The sequence below is a fragment of the Euprymna scolopes genome, chromosome 20 (assembly GCF_053919585.1).
Source record: "Euprymna scolopes isolate OS-2025 chromosome 20, ASM5391958v1, whole genome shotgun sequence".
NCBI lineage: Eukaryota > Metazoa > Mollusca > Cephalopoda > Sepiida > Sepiolidae > Euprymna > Euprymna scolopes.
This window is the reverse complement of record NC_136501.1, coordinates 66,187,038-66,194,486: the sequence shown is the minus strand read 5'-3', so window position 1 is coordinate 66,194,486 and position 7,449 is coordinate 66,187,038. Positions and strand designations below refer to the sequence as shown.

The 7,449-nt window shown below is 32.1% G+C and overlaps 1 long non-coding RNA gene across 1 annotated transcript; it reads left to right on the top strand.

Annotated features, from left to right (window-relative positions):
• Positions 1 to 813: 813 nt before the first annotated feature.
• Positions 814 to 7,217, top strand: LOC145241461 (uncharacterized). The gene is made up of 2 exons (XR_013862560.1): positions 814 to 2,210; positions 5,170 to 7,217. It is a non-coding gene; the product is annotated as an uncharacterized LOC145241461 (long non-coding RNA).
• Positions 7,218 to 7,449: the final 232 nt, after the last annotated feature.

Here is a 7,449-nt window from a genome sequence, read left to right as displayed (position 1 = left end):
ATATATATATATTATCCAGGTAAAGTTTGCACCCGTAGGGCAAAAATTCCATGAAATCGTTACTTTATTTTTATAAGTGGCCTAATAATAAATTTTTATAAAGATTTCTAGTTATACAAATATTATTTAGCTGCACATTTACAAAACATGTTTCAGTCAGAGCTATAGAAAGCTAAACCATATCAAACCTAAATGTCTTTTCTTTACATTTTAATTTTTTGAAAAAAACTCACAAACAAATACACACACACACATATACGTAGTGGATAATTATATTTTAAAAACAATATATATGCTGCTCTCCATTTATTCCCAACTTGCATTTAGGTAAAAATGCACTTTATATAAATAATTGAATTCATTCAAAACGTATCACAAAAACAAATAAACAACATTATGTATTCATATATAAAGCAGATTAATATATTATGTATAGATTTACAATATTTGCTTCAACAGTGCTCAATACACGAATAGAGCTAGGCAGTAAGGTACGATAATATATGTATAAGCTACACAGAGGCGTCTGTGTTTCATCCCCCATACGGAATCATCAGGCTCTGGCAATTCCTTAGGAGGAATAAATGCAGACGCTCTTTAGTTTAATTGTCATAAATATATTTCCATACCTTACTATATATATATATATATATATATATATATATATATTGTTTAAATTCTGTAAAATGAGTTGTTATTGCTATTTGCATAACGTTTTGATATTTTTTTTCCAACTATTATCTTCACTGTTGCTATTTATTATTTGATGATGTTTCAACCGATGTGCCACCTTCTTCAAGTGTATTATTCCTCGTATGTTGTGTTGTTATACATGAATATATAACCAACCAGTTCATCAGATCTAAGTACATAGTAAATAATAATATCCAGTGCATGAATACTGGATGAACAATACACCTGAAGAAAGCCACAGCACATATCAATCGAAACATAACCTGAAAATAAATAGCAACCCTAGGGACAATAGCTAAACTAACCAAAATGAGCAATTCATATATTGTTTGAAAAGAATCTAGCCATTTAATTATTTTTCTTATTTTAAATAATGATTATCCTTAGGTCAATACGGCATAATCATGTTGATGCACCTGTTTCAGTTAGATCACAAAAGTTGAGCAATGTTGAACCCAATCAGTACTAAAGGGGTGACCATTTAGTAGGAATATCAGGTGCTGTATGTGCTCTTCGCTGATCTCAGCATTGTTTCCAGTTGTCCAGGATTTCTCCTTGCTAGTAGAGTCAAGCAGTGTTAATTCAGGAAAGGTGTGGTTGGAGATTATGCAACTCTTGCTTCACAATTACATGTGCAGCTACCCTTATATATTTTTTACTCTATGAATAACTTCTTCAGGATCACCATCAGTTGCCTTGCTATATCTTTCTCAGTTATGTGTCCCCCTTTTTTTTATTGGGGATTTCAGCTTGATGAAAACCAGGAATTCAATCCAAATAGCCGTAGATAGTGTTTGATTAATCTTCGAAGTGTTGCTTTTTTTTTTTTTTTTTTTTTCACACAAAAAATGAAGCAGCATGACAACTGCACAATACACAATTGCAAAACTGACCTCTGATTGTCTGAGCTCACCAGTGTCTCTATTCTAAATTAGTGCTCTGTCACACAATTATAACAGAGCAAAATATTAATTTATCAAAGTATGCAGAATCATATACAATGGTAGCATTACTCAAAGTTTCACATTCAAACAAATTATTTCAGACATAAATGTTAGACAAAATAAACACAACCTTCACCTTTCCGAATTTAAAAATCTGCTGAGTTAATTCTTTCTAGTATTTTACTGTGTAGTGGGTTTTTGTTGTGACTATTTAGGGATTTTATATAAGTAATATGACCCAGGTACCAGAGACTATGACAAAAAATGTTTAGAGGAGACAGTTCAAAACCAGTTCCATTTTATTTATTTGCAGACTGTTAATCCTGATTTTCATAGTTGTTGTTTTCACAATGTTTTGGCCAACTATTCCTCTGGCCTTCATCAGATGGTTAACCATTAACCAAAGTTCCATTTTGTAGTACTTCTCTCTCTCTCTCTCTCTCTCTCTCTCTCTCTCTCTCTCTCTCTCTCTCTCTCTCCATGAAAAACTATTTTGATGTGAATGTCTGATGCCAAACTAATAAAAATGTCAAAATGGCAATTGGTTGGAATAATTGCAAACTTAATCAAAAGGTAAGTCCCCTTCTTCTTTTTTTTCCTTTTTTTTTATAAATCTTTGTAATTTTTCATATCTTTTGGTCTTTTTCCTCTTATAATTTTATACAGGCCACATTTTATTTATGTTAAAAATATTAAAAAAAAAAAAAAGAAAAGAAGTTTAATCAAATTAAATTGAAAAAAAAACAATAATAATAAAAGCAAACACTTAAAAATGATTTACACAAAATAATCTAGAAAGACTATTTATCACAATTCTTTTAGTTCAAGAGTTGATAAATTTTAATTTTCAACACTTTATTTTTAGAATTTTGTCCAATTTTTTCTTTAAAATTTCATTTTGAAAGAATTGAGAATTAAAAAAAAAAAAAAAATGGGGGGGGGGTCAAAATCTTTGCTAATTTTTTTGTAGTTTTTGTGGCCATCATAAATATGAGGTGCCTTAAAAAACTTCTGGAAGTCCTCTTGTGTGAGGATGTCAATGACCCTCGTCACAGCTTCTTTCATCTCCTCAATTGTCTCATAACAACAGCCTCTAAGGTTTTCCTTGAGCTTAGGGAATAACCAAAAGTCACAGGGAGTAAGGTCTGGACTATAGGGAGGTTGAGGAACTGTCTTGATGCCCATCTTGGTTAAATAGTTTGATCTTCTCTGAGCACTCTTGGGACAAACTTTGCTCAAATCTTCTGCATCTTCAATTCCTTGCAAATAATTGTGTGTACAGTTCCCACACTGACATCAAACTGTGCATTTACTGTCTTTATAGACGCACAACAATCCTTATCCATGAAATTCTTTATTTGGCCAATCAACTCTGGTGTTGTGATTTCCTTACTCCTCCCACACCTCTCATCATCCCTCCAAAATTCTCTGCCTTCCTTGAATGTCTTATGCCAATCAAAAACTGCTGCTTGATTCATGCAAGATGCTCCAAAAGCAGTTTGAAGCATTCCATACATTCCTGTGGCATTTTTTCCAAGTTTAAAACAAAATTTTATTGCATATTGTTCTTCTAAAGTTTCTTCACATGCAGATTGCATTTTTGAAATTCAACAGCTGTGACAATCAGGCTTTAGTAGGATGTATTCCAATTCCTGCTGTAGCTGTTCATTTGAAATGAAATCATAAAAATTGGTCAGTCATCTCATAGTATGTATAGCAATAACATACTGAATTTTCAAAAGTCTACGACAATTTTAAATATCTGTACAAAATAAGTCTGGAAACTTATTACAGGCAACTCGTAAATTATTTTCTCTCTTGGAGAAGTGTCTCTGCTAAATGATTTGGTTATATACTGACCAATCATTTTGAAGAGCACATTGAATTCATTTGTCCCTAAAGAACTACTTCAGTTCCTTTGGGGATCACAGTTGGACAGCAGAGAACCCTGGAAACAACAAGGAAAGATGTTGTCTCTTATTTCTCTTCTATGCCTGTTCACTGGACACTCAAGCATCGACTATTTTTGGCTGAAATCAACTATTGAAGGACTTTTTGGACTTCAAAGAACTTTCTTTCCTTCACTTGGACACTGTCTAATTTCCACCTATACCGAACGGCTTATGTTATTAAATAAATTCTTTTGTTGTTATTATTTAAGAGATTTTCTTCATTTCATGCAACTGTTTTAATTATATACCACTAATCCCTGAAATATGTATTATTTGGATTCTTCAAACTACTGTTCTCATCTTGAGTGTTATTTTCACAACGTTTTGGTCAATATAACCTCAGACCTTCTTCAGATGTATCTTGTCAAATGTAGGAATCTTTCTGTCAAATGCTGGAATCTGCATGGAATTTCGAACAGAACCCTTTATTTAATCCACGAGGGTAGTAAATACGACTGGGTAGAAGTCCTAAGTAATTTGTAATTGTATTTTGAGTGTCGCCTGCACTGAGGATTGAACCTTCAGTCTCCGGAACTGAATTTTACCAAGTACTTTATTCACTATGCCATGGGTCCATGTGTGCAGATTCTGGAATTCAACAGAAAGATTTCCAAGTTCAGCCAAATGCATCTGAAGAAGGTTGGAAGTTACATCAGCTGAAATGTTGTCATAATAACACTCAAGATGAGAATAGTATTCCAAATAATACGAATAATCAATCTTCATCTCAAAAATTCAGAAACCTAATACATAAAAATCCATCTGATTTCTATAAATGGTGTCCTCGATGTGATCTGATGATGCAATTCTTTTGTCATTGGTATTGAACATTTTTTGTGACTTGTTATAATTTCCAAAGAGGCTAAAGTAGTTCCTTGGGGGACAGCTGAAGGGTTTGGTTCATTTCAGCATAGCCAATTTGGCCGGAGGTGGGGGGGGGGGGGGATTCAGTATCACATTAGTGCTTTGTCCTTATAGTCAAAGTTTTTTTTTTATATTTTTAAAATGAATTCAATAAACAAAAAAATTGAAATAAAAATTATTAAAAGAAAAAAAATGTCTGAATTTAAAAATGAAATTTAAATATGTTAATTTTCAAAATGTTTTAAAATTTAAATTTGTGCTAAATTGTTTAAAGTAAAAACCGAAAGGACTCATTAAATATAATATTTTCTATAAATATTTAATTTATTCTTGATATTTTATTTTTTTTAAAAAAAGTGTTCTTTTTTTTTTGTTTATTTTCTTTTAATAAAATATTTAAAAATTTCAAAGAAAATGTAACAATGAAAACCTTGAAATAAATGTTATATATTTTTAAATTGCTTTTCTTAATTTGAATAAAAAAAATTGTTATAAAATCTTTATGAAAATGCTGACTGGCATGGCCATGCCGAAATGTCTCATTCCCACAGCTGTAATCAATGCATCCTGCAGGCTGATTGGTCAGTGTATGACCAAATTACTTAACAAAGCCATTGATTCCACTAGAGAAAATAAGTCATGATTTATAACTGCTGTAATTTTCAGGTTCTGTTTTGTTGATATTGTTTTGTTTTGTTTTTTTCTTTTTGCAACAGATATAAAAACTGAAATCGGAAAATAAACGACCTGGCAGTAAATTGATTCTATGCTCCAACCATAAGATGCAAGTGACTTAAATTCCACAGGAAAATGAATGAAAAAGCACTTCTGAATTGGGTCTCCATTTTACCAATTCCATTAATGGTTACCCCAATAAAATGTCAACTTCTCAAAATCAGAAGAGAGCCGATCAAAGACAACAGATTTTGCACACACAGAAGGACTCTATATCCTTTCATACAGAGCTTTATACCAATAAGAAACAATTAAAAGTGGTTTAACAGAATTTTCATGGTAGACCCGATTGTCAGAAGTATATTCTTACCGTTCATGGCTGTATACGTTTAAATGTAATCTCAAATGTATACAAACGTGCAAGATAATAATACACTTTTAAAGATCAAGTCTATTTTTTGTTTCATTTTACTTCAGCTGAAGTTCTCAGAAATCAAGGACCTCCTTCCCAGGGCTAACACATGATCTTCATATGAGATACATAGATATTTGAATATTCCATTAAAGGTCTCCTTTACATCTCAAACACCGAGTTAGTAAAGAAGTTAAAGATATAATTTTCTTTTTTACAATTAACTATTTAAATATGTTATAGTATATCTTTCTTTCCTGTCAGCTGAGTCTTAGACTTCCACTGGTACCATGTAACCCAGTGCTAGCTGCCTCATGGTCGGGTCGTCGGCAACTAAACCGGCTCCCCTGCCCAGGGTAACATGGGAGAGGAGGGTGTGGTGACACCCAGCAGGACCAAAAACAAGACCTATCAAAGGGTAGATGAGCTTATTATGAGCCAACGGCCATCTCCTGCAGCCAGAGTCGGTACCAACGTATCGACCTTGTCTTTCCTTGGGTTCTACCGGCTCTGGTCAAGTTCCACTCGTGCCACTTGGGCAACGCACGAGTTTCTTTGCCCAGGCTCTCACAACGATGGAGGATAGTTACGAGTTAAAAAAAAAGTCTATATCTTTCTTATGGTCTCTTGGTCTTACTGGATTTCAGGACAAGAATTTATCTTGTCTGGTGGAGTATCCAGCTTTGCGCTGTTACTTGAGATAACATCACTGGGAGAAGGTGCACCATTTTTCATAAAAAAAACTAGTATGGGTCAGCCATATTGATGAGATCTTATTTGGGCAATGAATAATATGTGATTTTAGAATATTTAGTCAGGGTTTACTTGTACAAAAAAAAAAAGCTATCTTCATGTCAGGTTTTCCTGACAAACCCCTGTACAGAGAGACATTAGACATTCAAGTTTTGTCGTAAAGTGATCAGATAAGCCACTTTTAATTGAGTATTATTGTTGCATATAACGAATAAAATTTAAATTTTAGAAAATATAAATAAAAAAGTAGACAAACTGTAAAATATGAAAGACAGAATCAAATCAAAAACACGTCAATAGACAAATATTTCTTTAATACAAATAAAACTTTAACAAAGTTTCATCTCTACTTAAGTGTTTATTTAATTTTGTCTGCCATATTTTACGGTTTGTCTACTTCTCTTTCTCTTTCTTTCATCTTTGCATTCTCTCTCCCTCCTTGTCTTTATTTCCTTTTCTTTTTTTCTTTCTCATCTTTTTGTACTTCCTTATTTTTTTTTTTAAATCAAGAAATATTTCTTTCAAATTTTTAGAATATCATTTTTATTTAAATCTTAGCAAAAGGCTTATCTGTGATTCTATGATTCAAGTCTTAAAAATAATGCTTCCAAGCTTTTCTGCTTTAAATTCTGGATACAGAGAAAATGGCTCAATCATGTTTGATATGCTGTAATGTACAACCAACTCTTCTTTTCCTCCTCTTTGCTTCCTTCTCCTCTTTCTTTTCTTCTTTTCCATGAAGTTTTCTACAATGAAAATCTTTGAAACCCAGCACAGTCTTATAAACCAACATTTTATTTTACACATTGGTGAGAAAGTCTTTCATACTCTCAGATTAATTTATCTTTGCGTAAATAATATTATTTATGATGAGGCACCAAAATAAAAAAAAAACAAAAAAAAAAAAACATGACTTTTATTCAAGATGCCAACATTGAGTCTTTTTACTAATGGCTTGAGTAACCTTTTTTTTCTTTTTTTTTGGGCACTGAATATAAGTCCTTTAAAAAAAGTTTTTTTTTAACTTTGTTGACAGTTTTGTACCTGTAAAATACCTGACTTTTGGGAGAAAGTTTTCTTTTTTGTCACTGTAACAAAACCAGTTGGTATATATTTTTTTAAAAAATATAAATTTTAAAATAACATCTGAGCAGAA